Here is a 23930-nt window from a genome sequence, read left to right on the forward strand (position 1 = left end):
TATCTATGAAAATTATTTCTTTTTCTATGAATAGAACTACTTCAGCACTGAGATTTACTCCTAATAAGATATTTTATTTAAACAGGGAAAACAGAGCTGGCAAAAGAAAGCAGTGGCCACCAGCACCAGATTTTCTTGACCTATGCTAAGGGTTGCAAGGAGAATAATAGGCACCATTGTTTCCAGTTCCCCACTACTCCTAAAAAGCTTCATCAAGCTACAAGCATGACCAGTGTCAGAATAAGGCACTGAAAGGGTGCCTTAGGAGGGTTTGGAGAAGCAAAGGAAGAGACACCTGTTGGGATGAGTGGAGAACCATATCAGAAATACAGTGAGACACAGCTCCACAGAGCTAAAAGATGCACTTGTGTTATCCTGCCAAGTCCTCCTTGGCACAAAGTCTCTGCCTGTGATCCTCTTAGTCTATCGCTGGGTCCCTGCGATACGTGTCTATCTGCTTTCTGCAATAAACCCTTCTCCTGCACTAATCTCATTTAACAGTTCCACTGACTTGAAAAGAGCCCAAGTAAAATTGCTGTGCAATTTCTGCTGGCGCTATTATGGCTGTATCACTTGTCAGCTTTCATAAACAAGATAAATATAGTTAAAGCATCAGATATGAAGAAATTTGGCATGTTACAGCAACTCATCAGAAATATTTTTTGAAAGGTACCTTGTAAAAAAAGAAACAAGAGGATGCCAGAGAGGTTGAAAACTTCAAATTTGTCTTTCTGCAAAATTCTTTTGCCCAAGGAGGCTGCAAGAACTCAGTGTACACTGCCTTTCCAACACCACGTGCTGTCACACACAGCAGCTGGACCTGCACTGACTCCCTAAAAGCTGTGAGTTTTGATATCAGTCTCTGTATCTCAAAGAGCCTCTCTCTCAGATTGCATCACTGGGATCCAGCTACCTGGAGGATAAAAGGCAGAACATCAGGAGGCATGCAAAGCTGGAAGGAGGGGGGAAATGTTCCTGTTCCTCCTAGCAGGGGAAACCCCTACTCACAGGTGATTTGTGACGTGTTTTCACAGCAAGAGGACACCCATCTGAAGGGCCTGTGTGAAAGACCATCCCCCACTCTTCCCCACACAAGTGGTTGGTCTGTGCCTGCAGCTACTCCCTGCTCCAAAGACAAGAATCTCCCCTCCAGCACCTGCATGAAAAGACGGAGCCCAACAGATCTCCCCACGCCCAGGAGGTGCCCACGCTCTGCTCCCTTATCTCCTCCAGGTAAGAGCACAGCCCCACAGGTGCTGACCAGGCTGTGCTAGAGGCATGGGAATGCCTTGCTGAGGGACACTCCATGGGGTGAGTCTGGGCTCCCCCTTGCTGTCCAGCCCTGAGCCCCCTCAGGGCATGTGGAGGTCACAACAGCATCAGCAAACTTGAGTCAGCTGTGCTGAGACCTGAGCCCATGGCTCCGGGGAAAGTAGGTGCTGCCTAAGGTCAGGACTCTTTCTGGAAGAGATTGAGGGATCACAGGAGAGACTGTATTAGCTCCTAGGCAGAGAGGAAAATACCAGTCCTAAAAATAACTGAATTATAAAGGCCAGTGACAGAGGTCAAGACATTGATGCTCAGAAGATGAAGTAGCTGGTTTCTGCTGTTGTCTGAGTGCTATCCAGTCAATAAAGTACTCCATAATGATACACCTCTCATCACCCATGCAGTTGTAAAATATAATGGGACAGATTTTCAGCATAGGAAAGTTCAGGACATTTATGAAGTCACTTTTTTTCCTTTTTTCCCCAGAAGTATTGGACAGCAAAGTCTTGACAGAGATACTTGTGGGAAGGGGGTGCTGAAAGTTGGCAGTGACAGACTGGGCTGACAGGTCAGGATGTTATGATCAAATAAAGACCTCTTTGTCTTGTGGCACCTTGCTTTTGAGGAAATAAAATTCCCATCTCTCCACACCTGTGCCTTTCCCACTGCAGTAAAAAGCAAAAAAAAAATGCAGCATTCCTGTGGAAGGTGATGGGAAAATATTTTCCTGCATTAATTGGAGTAGAGCAGTTATCTTCAACCATTTCCATTTCCCTCAAAGAAATAAAGATTCCCACTAGAGCTGTGTCTAAATTGTGTGACAGAGATGAACTTGAGCCTTTTTTTTTGTAGTCGTGTTGAAGGTTCATCCAGTTGTTCCACATATAGACAGACATCTTCTCCTCAAAGATAGGAAGACACAGTCAGTCCAGGGTGATGCCAGGTTCTTCTGGGCTGCAGGCTATGGAGCCCATGCACCTCCAGCACTGCAGATCTTACCACATTGACTCCAGACAAACATCTGCAGTCTCAAATGGGTCAGAACATGTACAATTCTGGCACCCCTAATTGTCTAATGCCAAGGAGCAATCATGAAAATAAGTGAGAAAGAAACTTTGAGTTGAAATGAGCTCTCTACTCTTCTTATCACCTTGGCTCTAGGAGGCTCCCTACTGCTTTCCTACAAGAGCTTTTGACTGTGGTTTTAATTAGTGACATATTTTATATTATATATAACAGAGAAAGTACTTTTCCACTGATTAGTTATGCTAATTTCTGGAAACAGCAATAAGTAGTCTAGAAAAAAATACATGCTAGTGCATTTGTCTGTGAAGACAGTTATGACCTGTCATATATCAGAGGGCTGTTATTGATCAGAATGTTAGTTTTATAACTTTATGTACTTTCTGAACATTTACAGCCTTCTTTCAAGTAATTAAAAGTCACTCTTCATAACAGACAATAATTTACTTCATAAAAATATATAGTCCCAGGAACAGTGGTGAGTACATAGCCTCAATCAGTCCATGTTTATATAGACTTTTCCAGATCTTTAAGGCCTATAAAAATTAAACAAGCTGAGTGTGTGTCTTGGAAGGGTAGGAGACTCTTTGTCATTCATCTTTGGCCATTGTAGTAAGTTATATGCCAGACAATTTGTCATTGAAGGAGAAAGGGAAGAAGAACACTCCCAGGAGAGAAACCTTCACTGCTTTCTCATGCACCACTTCAAGGTCTTAGCAATGATCTTATTAGCATGACTGCTACCCTTGTTCAGAGTTGTCCTGGGGCCATTGAACTGCAGCCATGGCAGGCAAACTGGGTTTAAACCAGTTGTGATTTCTCTCAGAGGCTTTCCTCAGCCTCTGACCTGCCATGTGGATCACAGCTGGGCTGGACCTGGGCTGGCTCTGGTGGGACAACTTCAGCTGCTGCTGGAGTCACAGCAATCCCCATGACAAACCAATTGTGTGTGTGTGAGAGAGCATGAGAGCTGGACAATCTTGCCTCAAAAATATGTTTAAAAGTACCAGTCCCCAGTGGCAACCATAAGCCTCGTCTCTCTCTGTTTCTCCTCCCTGGTTTAGGAGCCCTGGTAGTTGTTTTGTCCACAGTTATGGAACAGCTCCTGAGATGTGGAGGATCCTGCTTGTTCTGGTTTTCACCACCTGCAGCAAGCAGACCTGAAGCCACAACATCCTTAACTGCATTCCAGTCCAACCAAAACACAAGCACTTATCACATGGTTACAGAGTCCTTCGGCTGCTTCAGATGGAAAGATTTATGTCCTCAAAGACTTGGCCAGCCCATTATTGCTCATTCATTGTGTTTGCCTACAAGTTATGACTGCTCTTTCCATTTAATTTTTAATGTGGCTGCAGCCTTGCCTCACTAAGCTCCAGGAAAATTGTAAAGGCACTGGCTGTTGCTGTGGACCTATAATCTCTTGGCAAAAGGAGTGTGGGCAAGCAGAGTCTCTCCCCATTGCACAACAGTTCACAGCACCACACTCTGACCCTTATGCAAGCACCACGTTTTTCTTCAAAGCAAGTGTGCAGGGCTCCAGTCAGATGCTTGAGCCAGAGGAAAGAGTAAAATGTCCCAGATGAGGCACATGGATTCAGTGGACATCTGAATCATGCACTGTGGGTCTACATGTGGTTTATTGCTATTCATAAAGCACATTGCTATGCTTACCTAGTGCTTCTCTTCAGTTTCATTTGTACTGAGGGCTCATCATCTCACTATCAGTAGTCTAGGTCCTGAGGGGAACTTTAATATTTCTGGCCCTTAGATTTTAGCCCAAAGCAGATTACATTACTATGACATTGGAATTTAGTGACTTAAGATGTTTTCCATTCCAGTTGTTTTTATTTAGGCAGCACAACCCAAACTGTCTCTTCATTCTAGCTTTCCAACACTTAGACCTCCTTTGCAGGTGTACCCAAACTGTGAAGCCTGATGCCAACTATCAGCAAACCACCTATACAGCAACCACCATCCAAACCTGGGCAAATTTTTCATATGTAGCTGTAGATGGTTTGCCTGCTGCCAGTGGTACCATGTACTGGCATATGCATGTAGATGCCTCTGCCCTGGAGCCCAGGTTATTCACCCAAAATGCAGGAGGTTCCTGAATGTCTCTGAAGCACCTAGAATTTCCAGAGAGGACCAGAGATGCTCCAAATGCCTAAGAAAAGGCAAGAATGGAGACATGCTATTGCATATCTGCATGTTCTGGGTTAAATTTCTTTCTTTCTTTCCCAAACAACTGCTTTAGGCCCAGCAGCTGCAGCGTTCCTGGTAAAGTGCAAACCACATCAGAGGGGAGCAGCAGACACCCGGTTGTAGCCAAGGAGGTGGTGCCCAAGCATCCATTCATCCCTCAGCAACCAGGCCCAGCATCTGCCCTTTCCCTTTCTTGTCCATCTGTCCCCTGGGGCCACAGTCTGGTGGCCCCTTCAAACCAAATGCCAAACACTAAATTCTGCTGGCCAGGCCATGAGCAAGCTGAACAGCAAAGAGCCATTTGCTGAGGCACCGAGGTCTCATCCTATTTAATATTTCACAGGGACCACAACTTGCTTCTGCTGCAGTGGATGCTGCTCCCTGGCATCCATCCCCACTGGCTGCAGGACAATGTGGGCTCCCCCAAAGCCATCCCAGACACTGAGGGCTGTGTCCTGCCCTAGTGCATGTCTGAACCACAGCAAAACCCAAGGCAGACCCTGGCTGGGGCTGGAGTCCCCTTGCTAAGCCTTTGTGAGAGAGCTGGAGTGCCCCAGGCACTCGTGGGATGCCCAGCAGGGGTCAGTCAGGGCAGGGAGCAGCTGCAGCAGCTCCAGCCCACGTCACCCTTGGCAGTGGGAGAGAAAGCCAAGGTGCTGCAGCTGATAAATCATCCACAGTGTCTGGGGGACCCCATGAGTGAGGGAGTGAGAGGTGGCCTGAGCTCCTTGTTTTTCCTCCACCCCCTGCCAGTGCTGTGCCAAGAGCCACAGGAACCATTCCCTGCTTGGAACATTTGTGGGCTCAGCCTCTGAGGCCAGGAAAGGCTGATTCCTTCATCTGTCCTTAGCTTGTGTTTCATGCAGCACCACACCTCCCATGACCCACAGGATCCACAGCCACAGCCCTGGCCATTGTAGGTATTCAAAGTTCAGTTGGACCCAACAGGAGCCAACATTTCCCTCCTTAATCTGTTTGCAGTTTCTCACCATGGGCAGCAAACTGCCTGATTAATAATTACAACAATTAACTTTCATCAGATAATAGGAAAAAAAAAGCATCAGGTTAGGTTTGAGGTTGGTAATCTGGGGGTCATTGAAAAAATCAATGTAGCCAATAAAAAATGAAAGTGCTGTTCCTTTGTTTATCAAATGAGTTATTAAGTGTTTTATGCATCAAAGTCTATGCACTGTGATAAAAAATAGAAAACTAAGGGAATTTAAATAGCTTCCTCTGTCCATACTGTGGTGGTGAAGTCTGTCTTCCATTCTTTGTTAACTCTTAGAAATTACTGTCTTCTGAGAAAACTTTTGAGTGAAATTATTTTCAGAGATAGAAAGACTTTTTGGTGGGGTCCATATTATTTCCTCATGACACCTGTGTACTTTTTGAAGTTAAAAAATCACCTTTATAAATCCACCATTTAGAGATATAGGTTATGGCTAAGGATAATATTTTCAAACCTGATTGTCCAAAACTAGAGTTCAGAAGGAGAAACTAAAAAGAACTTAAATCAAGGGCCTAACAATTTATCAGAAATATATGTATTTGTTTATTAAAAGGAGCTTGTGCATGAAGTCTGTGGATGAGAAGGCATAAGCCAAGGTGTCAGAGAAAGCCATCAAGAGCAGCAAATCAGGATTCTCTAATAAAAATTTGCTCTCCACCTTCCATCCAAGAGCAATGACATGGATAAATGGTGGGAAGGAGGGAGAGCCTGTTATGCTTGCAGCTGGTAAAGAGACACACTGATGTCATCACATAAACTTTGAAATGTTGCTGTCCAAAGGACCTAAAACTTTTTAGTATTTCTGAACACTGCTCCTCAATATATTCTTTGTCTGTGGCACCATTATGCTTTCTCAGTGAGAAATTATTATGGAACAATTAAATTTGAAGCATCTTGCCCCTGGGTTGGCTATATCCTGGGCATTAATCCTCTAAAAGTGCTGTGAATATACTAATTGGCAATGCCTCATGAAAAATAAAGGTCACTCTAAACTTCTATATTTATTTCCATCTTTCAGATTGTATCATTGTGATAAAAGCTTCAGGAGAGGATGTTTCCTAAGTGACAGACAGAGATTAATAACTTTGACTTTTCCTTTGGCCATGCAAGCTCCTCCCAACTGGTCATCAATTCCCAAGAAATATGGGAATTCTCTTGAGTGTTTTTGGTTTAACTGTACTTTTAATTCCATGCCAACCATTAGGAGTGGTGCCTCTTGCATTACAAAGACATCTCTTGAGTAACAGCCTTGTGCACTCCCACTTTATTTGGTACTTAAATCTTGTCCCAGAAGCCAGAGAGGGGATTTACTCTGACAATAATTTCATCTCAAATACAGCTGTAAGGGCCACAGAAGAAAGCTGGGAACCCAAAGCTGCTCCACCATGAGAAAGGTGCACCAGGAGCTGGCAGGGGGGTGGAGATTGCAGATGCATAAAGGAGCACTAACTCCTGTGCTGCTCCCCAGCCCCTCCTGGAGCTCCTTGCTCAGAGCTTGTCTGCACAGCACCAGGCAATGCTGCTGAGCCACCCAAGGTGTGGGCATGCCTGGTCCTGGCTCAGGGATTAGGCAGGGAGAAGGTCTCAGCTGTTGGCAGATACTCTGCTTGCTCGCTTGAGGTGGATTGCACAGGGATATTCCTCAACTTGCTCCAATTTACAGCCAAATCCAAAATCTTAGGCAGGCCAAGGCAGAGTAAATTCCATAATAATGGTGTGTTTGAGAGTCAGATGTGCTGGTCCAATGGCAGAAAGGCACAGAAGTCACTGTTCAGGCTGGGCATTAGAGCAAGAGTGAGGAATGGTGCTTTCATGTAGCTGAAGGACACAGCACTGTGAGAAGAACTGGAGCAAGGTGCATTTATTTTTACTGATATGTCTTTATTTTCTAACCACAGACTTTGCTGTTGTTGACAATGATAACATATCAAATGGAATTTGTATCCTCATCCAGATCCCCGTTTTAAACAATTTTATATGAGGGGATTTTTTAATCCATCCTTTCCCAAAGGCAGTAGTTATCATTTTGTATAAACATGTGGGATTTACAGGTGCTTACCTCACTGTGTAATGCTGATGCACAACTGCTCAGTAATTGAACAGTGCAGTGATGGCCAGGACAAGGTGACCTGTAAATGGTGTACACTTTGTACCTAACTGTGTCATCAAAACATAATGGAGCACTTTGCACCTCTTTCTGTGTCCTCTGATCACCTCAGAGCCACTTTGTCAGCTCTGATGACCAGACAGGAAAGGATGCTCATGTTTTATAGAGAAATAATCCAGCAAGGAAATGCCTGATGGAATGAAAGACTGCTTTGTTGGGTGAGTTAAGAACAGTTACAACTGATACTGTACTAGAAGCCTTAGCTGGATGCAAAGTTCATGCTGACTGAACTTTGGATTTTTAAGTTCAGGTCAACTGCTGAGTCTGGACTTTCTGAAAATTCAGTTTAAAAAAAAGCCCAAACCACCTCTCAACCAGAACTGGTAACAGCAGAAATATCAATGTATCACAGAACTGAAACCAAGTTGTAACATGGATTTTAGGATGCAGAATCACTCTGCACAAAGTTTAGTAATTTTAATCATGGGCCCAGATGCATATCTTGGCTACTGTAAGGGTGAAAAAAATTAAGTTTGTTTTAATTATGTTATATTTATAAACAGGTACATATTTGTCACTTTGCTTTAAGGAATAGGTTTTCTAGAGAAAAACTTCTTGACAAAAGCTTCCAGGGATCCTCACTAAGGAGCTGATTTCCCTGTTTCCAGCACGAACACACAGGCCCAGCATAAACCAGTTAATGCACATTGTTATCACTTGTTCTACAGCAGTAACCAAAGCTCTCAGCCATGATCAAAGACTTGCTCAAGATCATGTAAAAACCTGCTACAAGACAGGATTCTCTGCCAGCTCCCCCTGAGCATTTTTTCTTCTGTTTTTCCTCTTTCCATCAGAGTATTTCTAGCTTTAAGGTTAGAAACAAACCATAATGCTTTTGAGAAGATAACAAGTGGCTCCTCCAAAAGAGAGGAGGTTGGGGTGGGGAAGGCAAGGGCAGAGGAGGAGGAGTTCCTAGCAAGCACTGCTAACCTGCAGGAGAGCTGTAGCAGCCAATTAACCTCTGCAACATGGGGGTTTCATGAATTGCTAGAAATGGGAATGATGGGATCACTGCCAGAGATGGACACAGACACTGCCATGAGGTTCTGTGCAGGAAGGACAGCTCCAGACACAGAGAAAATAGCTTCAGGGTCTTCTGGCCTTAAAGAGGGGGAGGGAGAAAGGGCAAAAAAGCATCTACATTAAATATTTCTATTAAAATCAACTGCCAGATAGCTTGTCACAAATTCAGAGTCCCAGCTTTGTCATGAGTTTTGCTCACCAGAAATGTAGATGTGTAGGAATCAAGAGAAAGGCAATTTTCAAAACATTAAAATATGGACTATACATACATATACAAGGTGTATATGTATGTATAGTCCATATTTTAATGTTTTGCCTCTATTGATACAGGCATAGCTGTTATGTGAGCAGGTGGGAAGGTTCAGCTTAGAGGAAGAGGATTTAAATATTTATATACTGAGCCAGTAAGACTTTTCTGGAGTAGCTAGAGTAGCTACCAAGACCCTGTAGCAAATCCACCTTTTGGATCTGAAGTCTGAGAATGCAGAACTGAGAGGTCTCCTTCAAGCCCTGACACAGACATGCACCTCCTAGTTTAACCCACCCATACCAGCCAAAACCTAAATTATGTCTGTTGACTCCATGCCAAAGATATTGCCTTATTTCTGCTAACCTACAAGGTTATTTACACATTGCTCCACCAGAAATTCCTCTGGAACAAATGGAGCTTTTCACACCCAGTGGAATTAGCCCATCATGACGCTCTGAAACAAATGCAGTATTTCTAAAGAACATAAGTGACAGACATAAAGTTTGCTGTAATCTTCTGGCTGCACTTCTATCAGTGCTAACCACAATCCATCATTACTTTCTCTCAGGTCTGTTGCTGTGAATCAGCACCAACCCTCCCTCCCTCCACCCAGCCTCTCCACCTTGGCCCTGGCCTGAGCAGAGCTCACACACATTACACAGCAAAACATCAGTCCTCTCTCTTTGAAAACAGCTAGATACATTTTCATGGTTCCTTCATAACACAAGATAATAATCACCTTCCCTTCTGACCCCAAAGATTTCTGAATCCATTTGAATTCAGTGACTGTACTGCATTTCTATGCCAGCCTATAAGAGACAATTTACCCAGTATCAATCTAGTGAGTAGTAAAATATGAGTAAAATATGAGTAGTGCTGGCAGCAACACTGCCATGTAGTGAGACAGAGCAGGGAGTATTTCTTCACTCGGTAACTTTACCTCTGTAATATTTTCTTATTGATACACAATCATTTACCAAGATACCTGACCATTCTACTGAGCTTTTGCTCTGTAGAAATGTCCCTTTTGGTGTCATTACATCAAATGACATGTCCAGATCCCTTGACGTATTTACAAATTTTAATGCCCTTATCATTAATTTGTTTTGCAACATTGTTTTCAGCTGTCTTTAGAGTGATTATCTTGAATGACATGAGCGGCGTTAATTAATGAATATTTGTCATTTCAGGTAGTAGAAATTCCATGGAAAAGTTGTGTTGAATAGATTCATGGCAATAATCTCTTTCAAGTACACAGCTAATTTTTCTCTTTTTTCTCCATTAGACCATTAGAAGGTTTCTGCAGTAAATTTGGCCATTTCCATAAGACTTTAACTCCACTGGTCCATGCCTTAATGGAATTAGAGAGCTGTTCCCTCCTAAATATTTTGTTTGTTACATGTCCCCTTCTGCCCCCTCTAGAAAGGACAAACTCTGTATCATAGAAGTTATGGACCAACACAACAAAGACCTCTGTCTCTGAGGATTTTGAACTTTACCAGCAATGCTTGGTGTGGGAGAAGTTCCTGTGCCCTGTGTATAAGTCACATATTTTTGGTATTTGCAGATATCTCCCAGAAGAAACTGTAACTGCTTTATCTGGTGAAACACTCAGAAACAGAAGTAAATTGCCAAGATTCAGGATAAAAACATTTAGACTTTTTACAGAAGGCCAGGAAAGTTTTTATTCCATAGAAGATCACCACAGACCAAACATACAAGTCCTAAGAGCAGCCTTTCCTTTAGCATTTTATTACTGGCTTTTCCAAACACAGATGAAATCAAGAACTAGAGAACATGCAGTTTTGAAAAGTTTTGCTTTGACTTTTTGGGAGAAAGAAGTCCCAGAAGAGGTTTCCAGAGCTGAGGAACTGAGTAATAAGATTGAGCTGAGTCCTCAGCTCGTGCTGTGTCACTTTATGCCTGAGGAAGCTTTCCCCCCCATCCAGAATATCCTGGGGTGACTTTATGGAAATACAGAGAGCAGACATACAAAGAGTTTTCTCCAGGGCCACCAAGGTCACTGTGGAAGAGCAGTCACAGGCCTGACTGTGGTGCTGGAAGGTGACAGCATGTCCAGGATGGTGACAGAAAGGTTTTCCCCTCAGCAGCACTGACCTGAGAGCCCCAGCTCAGATTCTGCAGTAGGTTTTACCAGCTTGCTCCACCTATGGAAATACCTGCATTGCTTCTGCTGGATCTCCATGCAATGCCTGACAATCATGGCTCTGTCAGATGTGTAGATCACAGCAGGTATCTCCATGGCATCTGATAATGTAGGCATGCATTCATTGAGGGAATGACACCAGTTTAAATCACTTAAGATTCCTGTGCTTATGGATGTGAGATTAGAAGTGTATACTTGAACCAATTTCATCAACAATCATTGTTTTGCCTGCTGTAGGCTATGAAAACAGAATTTTAAACAAATTTTATCTTGTGCCTTACCCCAGCTATCTGCACACTGAAGTCCTAACAATGTCCTGGCTCCTGCTGGGAAAATTTGAAAAATGTTTAATACCCATTTGTATATAAATAGTAATATCAACAACACAAAATCTACTTATGGACCAATTCAGCAGCCAGAGCTCTTGTTCTTTCTGGTTGTCACTTTGATAATGCAATACAACCACAAGGGCTTGCAGTCCTGTCTGCTTGGTGTGCCATCATTCATAACACATTATCAGAGTGACAGCTGGCAGTAACAAGAGGCCAAGTGCCAGATATGCACCGTGAATCTTTCTGAAAAATATATCCCCTTTAAAAGGCAGATAGGTGGATTAAGAAGTGAGGGAATTCCTCCCCCTTCCCCAGATGGCTGCACTGATTCATTGGAAACCAACCCAGACACAGCTTGTCAGTGCCTTGGCAAAACTCCATGCTCCACCTTCCCTCCTCTATTCAGGTTATATCCCATGGGGTTCATCAGGAGAATTTTCCCTGACAAGGATTGAAAACAGTGATCTATAAGCACTGAGCAACATCACCATTTGCTTTAATTAGGCAGGACAAAAAGCTTGCTGGAGGAGCAGTGCAAGGGAGCACCCTGAAGAGGGTCCTGTTTGCACTCCTCTGGCTTTGTGCTTGACCAGCCTGCTTTCTCTGTGGCCCTTGACTTCAGGCCCAGACAATGTGCTCTCAGAGCTTTCCAGTCACCATAAATCCCTGCCTCCTCCCTCAGTGAGGCTCCTTCTCAGGCACCATCCCAAGGCATCCCAACCACCCTTCCCTGATCCAGCCTGACCTGTTAATCAGAATTATTGAAGAGTCACCCCTTTCAACTTCAAGAAGCAATCTGGTGTATTCAGCCCTTTTTGTTTCACTAAATAGTCCTATGACCTCACTAAAAAACCCCCAAAAGACAAGAAAGGAGTTGTGTCCCCACACACAGGGTGCTAATTTGGAATGTCCAATGAGTTAAAAGAGCAGCACTGGAGAAGATGGCTTTGTGAGGTGCTCGAGTTAACTGGCTGCTGTTTCATTAGAGTGCCAGCTGACTGTACAGGACTCCACAATGTTCTCAGGGATGTGGGGAGCAGTGTGTGTTCCCTGGCAGAGACCCAAGATCTAGATTAAAATCTCCCGGAGTTAATTTAGGAAAACAATAATATTTAAAGTTGGAAGGTTGGGGTTTTTTTTAGGCTATATCCCATCATGAAACATGTGATATCTGGGCCTATTTCTTGTCCACATAGATCTTTCCTTGTGGATTCTGTTAATAGCTGACCACACATCCTTAAGTGGGAGGATCTAACAGGAAGTTAATAAATTAATATTTTGATATTCAAATAAATATGAGTTTTCAAGAAATGTTGAAGTGTGTCTCCAATTAAATTATTGCCACAACCCCAAATGCTTAATAAACTGATCATCACTAGTTAGTTTGTACAAAGTCCAGCATTGACACCAGTCTTGGCTGGACTTCTGCAGCTCTTTTAAATCTTTATAACTGTTCACCTGAGGTAGTGTAGCTTCCTCACACTTTAAGCATTTATTCCTAGAGCAGAAGACAACTTGCAAAATGCTATGGGATGTGGACATGTGCTCAGATCTCAGAACCATCCAGCTGCCATCAAAGCCACCATGGCAGAGCAGTGTCCACCAGAGTCCCAGGTGAATATTTGTGTTGTAGGGCCAGTGTTGGCCTATGCAAGGGATGGGACGTGTGCTGGGAAAAACATCCCTGCTGGCCCAGCTCTGCCCTGGAGAATTCTGTCCAGGTGCCACACAGTCACAGAGAAATGAGAAAAAGAAGCTATTTTCCCCAGATGTTTGTGTTCAGGCCTGTAACAGAGGCCAGAGGTGTTGGGTTTCATCACACACCATAACAGTTTTCACCCCTGCTTCTCCATGTGTTGTTGCATATATGCATAAAGTTTTTCTCTTTCTCTTCACTTGCCATTTGAACTCTTTTTTCACCCCTTTGCATGTTGCTGTGTGCTATGAAAGTTTAAGTTTACTTTATCAAGGGCTGCTTGCAGTTTTGTTTCCAGTGTTTGCTCTTCACAGGCCTTAGCTTTTCTGTGAGGAGATGGAACAGGTGAGGGAATAAACCAGGCAGAGATGAGGACTAGCAGGAACCTTAATTGTCTGAAGCAGGAGTCAGCCTGTGGAAGGTAAGAAGCCACCCTTCCTCAACCATTGCAGGGCAGCTTAGCTCAGGTGGGGCTGCTGCAGGCAGCTGGCTGCTCTTCTCACCCCAGCTCCCTCAATGGCCAGCTGAGAGCAGGATAAGCACATTCCAGGGGGAAAATCATCATCTTTATCCATGGTGACAGAGGGAGATGTTCAAATCTCCTTTTTCTTCACGAGCACTTTTCATTTAGTGAGTCACCAGTGGATTTGTGCTAAAGTACCTCTGAGTATCCCATCTGTAGATGGGATCATTAGCACCTGAAACCTGCCTCTGAGCAACATTTTCAATTATTTATTTCAATTATTTACATTATCATTTCCAGTGGGGTAGATATCTGCTCTACTCAAAGGTTTGTTGCAATGATATCAATTCTGGGAAACATTAATTTTGTTTTCTAGTCAGCAGAGTCCATGCTACAGAACAAGCTACTAATATTATACCAATCCAAAAATACCAACTGCAACTAGTTCCCCTTCCTAAAGTGAAACTGAGCTGGCAGCATTATAACTGCATGCAAAACTGGGTGCACACAGGTTTATCTATTTATACAATGTTAATGTTAGATAAGGCCTTAACAGACACTTCAGTGGCCCTGAAAATGAGACTTCAGGGGTACTTCAAGAAATTCACTTTAAAAAGTTAATCTGCACAAAAATGGTAAAAGAAGAAAAAACTTTGTTGCTACTGGAAGCTTCAGTTCCACAAGCAGATTTTACAAGAAGACAGACATGTCAATGCACCTGGGGCTGCCTATCTGACCTGTCAGAAAAAAAGGATTTTTGTGATGTCATCACCCTTAAACCTTCCCCATTAGCAGACAGCATCTAGTTAGTAAGTACTAGTAAGTTCACATTTGCATTTTAGCTTTGCAATTATAGTAACAAAGTACTTCAAAACTCTTCTCCTTCTGTGTCTAACTATACCAGCACAATCAAAATTATAGTCACTGCTCAGGGAAGACATTAATGAACACCTGGACTGCTGAGGCCAATAGATTTTGATCAGAAACCATGATGACACATATCATCTGCAGAATGCAAAACCTGCCCTAGTTTTGAACTTTTTAACAAGATTTTGTAGTTTCAGCTTCATAAACTACTTGAAGGTATTAGAAGAATAATACAATGTATTATTTTTCCATTGTATCCTTAATTTAAAACCTTGTTGTTTTGCAAGTCCACTGTTATACCTGATCTTTAGTCCCAGATTGTTAATCTTGTAGTGGATTAAAATATGTATTTTTTCAAAACTTAATAAATCCTTATCTCCTAGTATTAACAGCAACTAGTCAAATTTTGTGGGTTTTGTTGGGTTGCTTCCAAGGCAAATTCACCAGGTCTTTCTGTTGAAGATGGCTATGTAAATCAGGAATATCACCAATGAAGCCCATTAAAAATGCATCAATGGAATACTGGTGTGAAAAAAGATTTAAACTTATTGATTTCCTCTGGAATTTGTATGAATGAAGAAAGAATAAAGAAACTGAAAATTTTATTTTTTTGCCTTGGATTTTCTTTCAGAAATGTTAACTACCAAGAAGCATGGCTGAAATAATTTCCAGTGAACAATTAAACAGGTTATTGAACTGATTAAAATGAAAATGAGAATAGCTAGAGAGGAAATTTGGGGAAAAATACTAGGAATATTTGCAACAAAAATCAATCTTTGCCAAACACTTGTGCCTGCATGTGAGACCATATTTTTAACTGGTAAAAATGGGGCATTATCAGAGACTGAAAGCAGAGATGTGCTCTGAGAGAGTGTGGTCCCTGCCACCTAACTAAGGCAGGAAGAGAAGAGAAGAGAAGAGAAGAGAAGAGAAGAGAAGAGAAGAGAAGAGAAGAGAAGAGAAGAGAAGAGAAGAGAAGAGAAGAGAAGAGAAGAGAAAGAGAAGCGAAGAGAAGAGAAGAGAAGAGAACGACGCAGAGAACCGACGAGAAGCGAAGAGACAGCCAGACGAATCGAAGAGCAGATAAGAGAACGAGAAGAGATGAAATAGCAAAGATTATCAGACAGAGAAAGAACTGTTAGATGCTATCCATAATAACATGAAAAACCATATTTAGGAGAAATTAAAGCAAAGCAAATGCAGGATGAATACTTGAAAGAAGACCCAGAACAGCCTTGTGGCAGAGAAAGAGAAACTCTGTGACATTTTCTGTCCCAAGGTTCATCTCCTTCATAATGTTCTGCTTCTCCTTGCTGGAGTGGGCTGTGATTGGAGAATGGAAATGATGGCAGTCAGTGAATTAGTCATGAAGGTATTTCTGTGTCTAATTCTTAGTGAAATCAGTGAAAGTTAAATTTTTTAAATTCAGGGCCTTGGTCCCTGTCCAGGTTGGTTTAGCTCAGTGTGGGCCTGTTAGCTTCCAAACAGTGCCCATTTTGAACAATTGCTATTGTTGCATATTTTTTCCTTACTGTGTCAATATTTATTCTAGCTTATGGTCCTTTAAAACCATGCTCCAGTAGACACAGGCTTTTTTTAATGCCTTCTCCAGTCCTAACATGCTTTTCTTTCCAGTCTTTGAATGGGAACTGCAAGGATGGGTTCTCCAGGTATTATCTTTCTTGGAGAAAAATATGACCTAGTCTGTTTGCCATATAAGTGCTGAGCAATGTTACACAGACCCTTTAATAATACCATTTTTTGCATGGCTATCTGTATTCTGTGGATTTTTCAGCTGTTCATTTGTTTGGTGTTAAATGATAATCTTTTTTAAAAGTTTTTTTTAAAGGTGTTTTTTTCAGTTGTTTCATCTTTGGAAAAAATATTAACAATACTTAAACTTGCAGTAGGTCCTATTTAAAAACATTTGGAAGTAACTGCCTGTCAATTGTTCCCTGAAAAAGGAAAAAGTGACCCTAGAAGAAGAATTTATTAAGGGGGTGAATAAATAATTTCTCCCTCTCATTGTCATGTCATTTTCTTTACCATTTGGCATCCATTGCACTTGGAAATTCCTCCAAGTCTTTGTGTTCCTGAGCTTTGAGATTTCAGAAAACTGTCCCGTGGCCCCCAGTCCCTGCCAAGATTGCTACTTTCATACTCCTTTTCCTGTGGATTACAAAACAGGATATTATTATAAAAACAAACAGAAATTGGTGTTCACTGCTTCTAATCTTGAAGAGAACCATAGGGGAATGAAAGCTCTGCAGTTCTTCCTTTTTTAAGTGGCTCAGGACAGGGATGACTCCTGTTCTGCTGCTGTCAGGTAAAGATCAAACACTTTTTATTGCCAATTACCAAAGGTCACCGTAGATAACTCTGCAGTTTTCTGTCCTTCCTTTGAAATTTTAAGTCATTGAGAGATGAATTTAAGTTTTTTTAAAGTTTTTTTAGAGTTTCTAAATTTCCCAGGGTGCTTCATGATAAAGATGGGATCACTCATAAACCAAAGGCAGTTTATAATAGAAAGCTAACTGAAGATATTTCTCTGCTCTGTACATGTCTGCAGGCTGTTTCAGCTCTGGGCAGAAGGGTTGCTGTATGTTGCTGTCTTGCTTTTTCCCTGTGGGTGATGTAGAAGGTGTTAAAAGACCTGTATTTGGCCCTTCTGCAGCTGTGAACCAGGAATATCCTATCTGCCTGATTTAAAATGAGGAAAATACAGTGCCCAAAGCAGAAGTCATGTGTTGGTTGTGTAGCTCAGGAATGGGAGTCCAAGGCAGTATCTGGGGGAGACAGAGCTCAGAACAAGTCACCTGTCTTTTTTCCCCCAATTTATTTATTCTCTTCCCCACAGATCCTATTAAGAAAGGATATTTTCTCACAGCTCTCTTGCAGGATTCAGAAGTGTGAACCACAGTTTTGACAGAGGGAAAGTGGGATTGATGCAGTTTTGGTGCAGATCTGGCAGGAAGAGTTGGGCTGAACTGGGAATAGATGTTGGGACTTTTGTTTTATTAGCTCTGACATGCAGCTCCAAACTAAACTCTTCTTTTGACCATCCTGTCTTGGGGCATGAGGATGATGTGCTGAACTATCAGGAGAGTACAAAGACCTCAGTCATGCTCCTTAGGCTTCCACCCTAAGCCAAAGCAGATTCTTTAGCTTTGGTGAGGCCACATTCACCAGGTGGCCCTGCCAAGAAGTCAGCAAGGGTGCTGTCGAGAATAACTCCAGGGCAGACCCCAAACAGCATCATGGACTATGTTTGAGGCCTCTTGACTACTGGCTGCTTGTTTCCAAACCTGAATTAGCCCCATTTTCCATCTCCTTCCAGTAATAACCACCCAGCTCACCTGGTTTCAGTTCCAAGATGAGCTCCACAGAGCTTCATGGACCTGCTCTAGGCAGTCCCCTGGAGCCATGTGAGACATCCTGAGGTGTCCCCAGAGGGCACAAGTCTCCTACCAGCCTCGTTCCAGGCACGAGGAGCTCAAGGGATCCTGGATTATCTTTGGCCTGAAAGCAGCAAAGCTACGCCTGCATTCCTGCATGGTGGCACTCCCTTCATTGAAAGGCTGGAAAGCAAACTGGGCTTGGAAAAAACAAACAAACCAAGAACGAAGCACAGGGAGCTCTGGGGTGTGTGTTCTTGGGAGAGTCACTCAGGGTGTGGGTAATGAGCAAGTGGGTGCTTGAGGGCTTTCAGGAATGGGATCAGCTCTCTGATAACACTGCCCTGGTTCCCAGGCTTAGGCAGGAGATGCACTCTGGGGGATGAATAAATGGCAGATGGATCATTTAAAGGGTTTATTAATGTTCAGGACTGCTTTGCCCTCAAAATATGTGATATATGGTGGTCAGTGTCTAGGCTTTACATGCTTTATTTATTAACCTCTGAGCTCCTTTGGACATTGTGCAAGAACAGTAATAGAAAATGAGGAAACTTTCCTGATGTTCTCTTGTCATCTCCAAAAGAGATGATACAAGACTAATGAAAGTAAAACTCAAAGATAGGTTTCTAACTAATGCAGAATGCCTTGGATGAATCAGTATCCCAACTTCTAATACTTTTTCTTCTTGTGAACAAACAGGAGTTTCAGATTGTCTCTTCATCATCTTTAGCATGCATTGAAATGGCCACACTCTGATAAAACCAGAAAAATTATGGAAATTAGGCCTTGGAAAACAGATGAAAATCAAGTGTTACTTGGGAAAAGTAGGGAGCTCAAATTAGACAAATAAATATAAGTCCAGGACCAGGTCAAATTAAGACTCCTACTAAGTGTGCCATGTCACTAAAACTATATCTGAGAAGTGCAGTTACTGGGAGAAAAAAGCAGTTTGTGTTGGTAGAATATTTTACATTATTGACAAACATCTGGCAATTTGGCATGATACTTATATTTTACAATGCTTTAAGATCACAGTAATATTTTAACCAAAAGTGCTTGAAACTGCTGCTAGAATTTTTCATCAGCTTAACATACCATAGACACTGTTAAAATGTCATTCTAAGCCCATTTTCTGACTTTTCCCTATGAAAGGATTAACTTGTCTTTAGAATGTTAAAAATGCTTAAATTACTTGATATTAGATAAGAAGGTTTATCTCAGGCTCAGGAAAAGTTGGAGAATTTATTAGGAAAATATGTACAGGTTGTCTTTCGCTCAGTGCGTGTAAGTCGGGCTCTGCACAGAAAGGATCCTGCTGATGCAGGGTAATTGGAGTGAGGGTCATCCACAGTCCACTTGCAGGTACCTGACATCCCAACCAGATGAAAACTGACTCAAATCCCAGAGCAGAGAGCCCCAGTACAAATGCAAGTCCCAGCATCCAGTTTGGTTGCAGTCCAGGTGAAGGGAACATGTGACACTCATGCATGTGAGTGACATGACATTGCCATTTACTCTCTGTGTCTCCATGACTGATTCTGCTTGTTAGTTGATACATGGCCCAAACTGATGAGTAGGACAATCTGCATTTCAGTTTTGGGAGCTCTGGGACCAATGGCAAATCCCAAGGATCGGGGTGTGATACCCAGTGCACCCTCTACACATTGTTCCTTTTTCCACCAAGGCATGTTGTTTCATGGCTCTCCTTCACCCTTGAATGCCATTGTCTTCCTAATTATAAATTGGATTTGATTTTTTTTTTTTCCTTTGAGACACAACTGAGGAAGTCTTTAATCATCCACTACTTGTCTCCTGCAGAAAGCTGCCCCTGGAAGCAAACTAGTGAACAATGGCAGCCTGACTTTGCCTTTTCACAGGATGACTGGTTGGACCATCTTGTGGGGTGAAAGGCACATCATGGCCACAGCTGGTCTCCTATCTCTGATGGTTCTTCAGGTGGGTTGTGTTTCCCAGCTCTGTTCAGGTTTAACAGGGAGCCAAGGAAGCAAGCAGCCATGCAATTACTGCACCCAATTTCAGACCTCCATTTGCTATCATCCCAACAGGGCAGGGCCATCTGTGTCTGCATGCTGCAGAAAAGGCTCTGTACTATCTATTTGCAACAGGCTTCTAGGAAGGACAAACTGAGTGAACTCAACCTACATTTACCCAGGGAGGTGAGTTGCAGGTTTCTCACCATGAGCACAATGGGCAGACACAATTTGTTTGGCTCTCTTTGAATTCTGGCCTTTTTTTAAATTTTATTTTATTTGTGGGATTAGCAGTCAACAGATTTGCAAATGTGGCATTTGGCTCACCCCTGCTGCGTTGCACAGCATGCCCACCACCCCTAAGTGTAAGGGGCTTTTTTGTTCCCTTGGTCTACCAGCTGCCAAATTATTTATGGGGCTCAGCCCTGCATCCCAACTTTGTGACAGAGGAGGAATGTCAACTCAACTCTCCTGCTTCTTTCCCCTTGCTCTCCCAGCTCATGTGAAGCAGATGAGCTCTGTGCTAGTGCTGAGACCAAAGTTCACAAGTGACTAAGCATGGGGTCTTGCACACTTTACAGCTCCTTCAAGAAACCAGGAATAAATGGCTCTTACCAAGGAAATTCTTGCTGTCAAAGGCAAGAACAGCCTCTTAGCTGAAGTCTGCAGTTTGCACATTGCACACCAGCAAGGGTTTAGGTGTGACCAGGTAATTACTCCTTAAACCCAAGGCCTTAGCTGTGCCCAGAAGCAATCAGTCCTGTGTGTTATTTACCACTTCCTCCTTGACTGCCCTTTCATTTCAAGCTTGCTTTGCAACAGCCTGATTGATTTATCCAGTTCATGCCATTCTCTTAACGTAGGCCCTGGATTAAAAATAAACCCTGTAAATTGCTGCTACATATTTACTGACCATTGTGCAGCACTGCACCTCCTGCTTGCTCAGAAAAAAGTGCTTCCTCCTCCTCTCAGTGTTGTTTAGCTGGAAAAGACAGATAACTTCCTGCACTGAAATATAAATGGTAGAGTTGCTCATTAAGCTGGACCTTGGTTAGCAACACCAACCTGGCAAGAATGAATCAGTAGGTGAATGCAGCCCTGCAAAAACCCCGAGGATTCTCCCACCCTGAAAGAGTCATTAAAAACATTACAGAGAAAGGAAGGGTATGCCAAGTTTAAGATTAACTGCAGTTATGACTGTGAAAATCGTACAGGGAACACTCCTACGGGCAGGCTTCAGTCTGAAAAGAGGGCATTATCTCCCCTTGGCACCAACGTGCATGACCAAGTGATAATTCTCTGCAGGGCTCACGTCAACACAGAGAGCACAGTGCCTTGCTGCAAAAGGGCAAACAACCCTCAAAAAGCAGAAAGGATCTCTCAGAAGTGAGCAGCACTGAATCAAAAAAGTCAATGGTACCTATGGAAAGGAGGTGACAAAGGATCCTCTTAAGGGAAGTGAAGGGAACAGGTTTTAAGGAAGGGAACAAACTCTGAGAAATGAAAAAATAAGGGTTAAAGTGGCAGTTCCACCAGGGCTTGTTCTGTGAAAAACAGGATCTTGTGTGTGACTCATCTTGCCCGTCCTATGGCATTTCTCACACACCCATATAGATAACCAGACTCTAAAAAGTGCTCGGAGACAATTTTCAAGTGCAAAACATGCGAAGATCTCAAAAGACCTCAATTTCTGACATTCTTTAGAGGCCAGATACCTCCTGCAAGGCTGGGGCAGGGCTGAAACTTTCCATCTTTCTGGTGAGATTTGAGCTAGTGGTTGATGCCAGGAGGAGGGGTAGCAGGGGTGGCAGAAGGCCCAGCTTGAAGAGAGATAACAATCAGTTGGAAGTACATTTTAAAAGATAGCATCAACCTTTTTCTTAGAAACATCTTGTTGGCTTATTTTTACTCGGGAGAATACAGAGCCAAGGAAATAAAGTCTTCTGGTTTCAGTTGTTTAAATAATCAGGGCCCATGACTGAATGAAATAGCAGAACAAGGATGACGATAGCAAAATGCACCCGTGCAGCAGCTCTCAGCCACAGGAGGTGAGCTGAGGGCAGCAGTCACCCTCCAACAGCCTGGTTGGCTCCTCTGGGAAAAGCCCTGCAGCCTTCTTCTCTTGCACCTTTCTTCTCTTGCACCTTTCTTCTCTTCAGATTTTTCCCTGATAGTCAGGTGTGACCCCACTCTGGGGGCAGGCAAAAGGAAGGAGCTCAGTGCCCAAAATTTCCCCTCCTTTAACTCAGAAAGAGCCCACTGAGTCAATTTGGTGCCTAAACCCAAGCTCTTTTTCTGGTGGCTCCACCTTAAAGTACCACCCAGCACAGCCAGGAATGAGAGAGATTCAGCCAGTGTCAGACAATTTTCAGATAGTATAACATTAATCTTCTCTTTTATCAACACATGCCCACATTTCTGGTCTCAAACACAGCTCAGCCTGGGAAAAGGGGCTGTGCACATGTCCCAGGGATTTTTGGCGGCTGCAGAAGCTCCTTAGAGACCAGAAGTACCATTTAGCCTAGAAATAGTTTTGCTGGACTCTGAGCATTGCTGGACTAAATGTCCCTCGGCAAATTTGCACCATAACTTTCAAAGGACAACAAAGCATATCCTAAACTTGGAAGAGAGTTGTTTAATGCATTCTCAGAACAAGACAGTTTGACAAAACTCAAAGGAAGTTTTCCACAGCTAATGCAAAACATAAGTAAATGTATGCCTGTTAATAAGAATGCAAAAGCCACACAGGCCAGCACATTTTTTATACCCAGTAAAATTCTATAAACAATTTATATCTGTATTGATACCTGATTTTTGTTTTTCTGTACAGGGAGTCACATATCAAAGCTAGGTAAATGAGAAATGGCAACAGAATAACTGCTCTGTTAATGTGAAAGCAAAACGGTTAACTATGTTACTGGATATTTTTAAGAACCCAGATTTCATTAAAGAAACATTCAAAGGCAAAATAAAGCATCAGTCATCAAATGTTTGTGGATAAATGTACCAGCTTATTGCACCAAGCAATGAAATGGGGTTTTGGGGAGAAAAATTTGCAAGTGAGTAATGGCTTCTTTAACACTAATGTGGCTTAATTCTGAATTAAATCCTTGTCCTGCAAACAGAGGCTGTCATAGAGATCAGTATTACTTCATCTCCTTTTTTTTCCCCTTCATTTAATGTCATTACAGAAAGCCCAGTACTCCAGAAACATTTGCTGCTACCCAGTATGTATGTATTAACAATAACCACTTTATGCTCCTTTGAAAGAATGGCCAGCATGCCTAGAAAGTACATTGAAATATAAATTAGAGAAATTTCAAAATAATCCATTGGAACTAACAAAAGAGCAGTACAGTTAAAACAGCTTAGAACTGAAGGCTTGGTTTTGGAAATGGCTGAAATCTCTTCAGAGAGAAAATGTTTTAGATTTTAGTGATGATTTGGATAGATATAAAAATTGCATTTTTTTCTGTGGACTCAAAAAGAAAGAAAAAAACCCCCTATATTTAAAAGCAGACTGATTTAATTGCATGACAATTGTACCTTGTGGGCCATGACGACCAAAGTGATTTGAGTATAAACAGAGCAGCTGAAGCTGTGGTGGTTCAGTTTCCTCCTCAGTATGTCTTGGTCTCATGATTTTATGTATTTTGTTGTAATTCCTGGGAAAAGGTAGCACTTGCTGAGCTGGGTGCTGAACAGAACCACATGGACAGTCATCTTCTAGTGCAGGCACTTAGAAAGCCAAAGTGGCTGAGATTTCACCCAAAATCTGTGGCACAGTGCAGTAGTGGAACTGCAAACCCTTGGTTCCCTCGCTGGGTTCCTGTGCCCAGCGTCACTGTGGTGGCTTTGGGACAGCACAAATAACAAATAGCACTGAGCACCATTTTCTCAACTATTTAGGCCACTGAAAGGCCTGTCCCAAAGCAAAGTGCTTTTTAACATTGCTCAGTGGCTTGTTATAAACAGCTGAGAGTGTATCCTGGCTGTTTTGCCTGTGAATTTTCTGGTTTTGTTGTAGGAAAAGTGCTGGTGATAGATAAATTTCTATGCATCTGACAGTGAGT

General features: G+C 42.6%; 1 long non-coding RNA gene across 2 annotated transcripts in view; it reads left to right on the top strand.

The window, feature by feature from the left end:
- The first annotated feature begins 534 nt into the window (after positions 1 to 534).
- The window catches only part of LOC127059516 (uncharacterized), a 45546-nt gene continuing 22150 nt past the window's right edge, over positions 535 to 23930 (top strand). Inside the window, exons 1-3 of one of the 2 annotated variants that reach the window (XR_007777438.1) lie at positions 535 to 842; positions 1035 to 1233; positions 19685 to 19822. This is a non-coding gene — a long non-coding RNA (uncharacterized LOC127059516). The remainder of the gene's footprint in view (positions 843 to 1034; positions 1234 to 19684; positions 19823 to 23930) is intronic. The other variant, XR_007777439.1, reaches the window with a different exon arrangement.

Source organism: Serinus canaria, chromosome 4 (genome assembly GCF_022539315.1).
Source record: "Serinus canaria isolate serCan28SL12 chromosome 4, serCan2020, whole genome shotgun sequence".
Classification (NCBI taxonomy): domain Eukaryota; kingdom Metazoa; phylum Chordata; class Aves; order Passeriformes; family Fringillidae; genus Serinus; species Serinus canaria.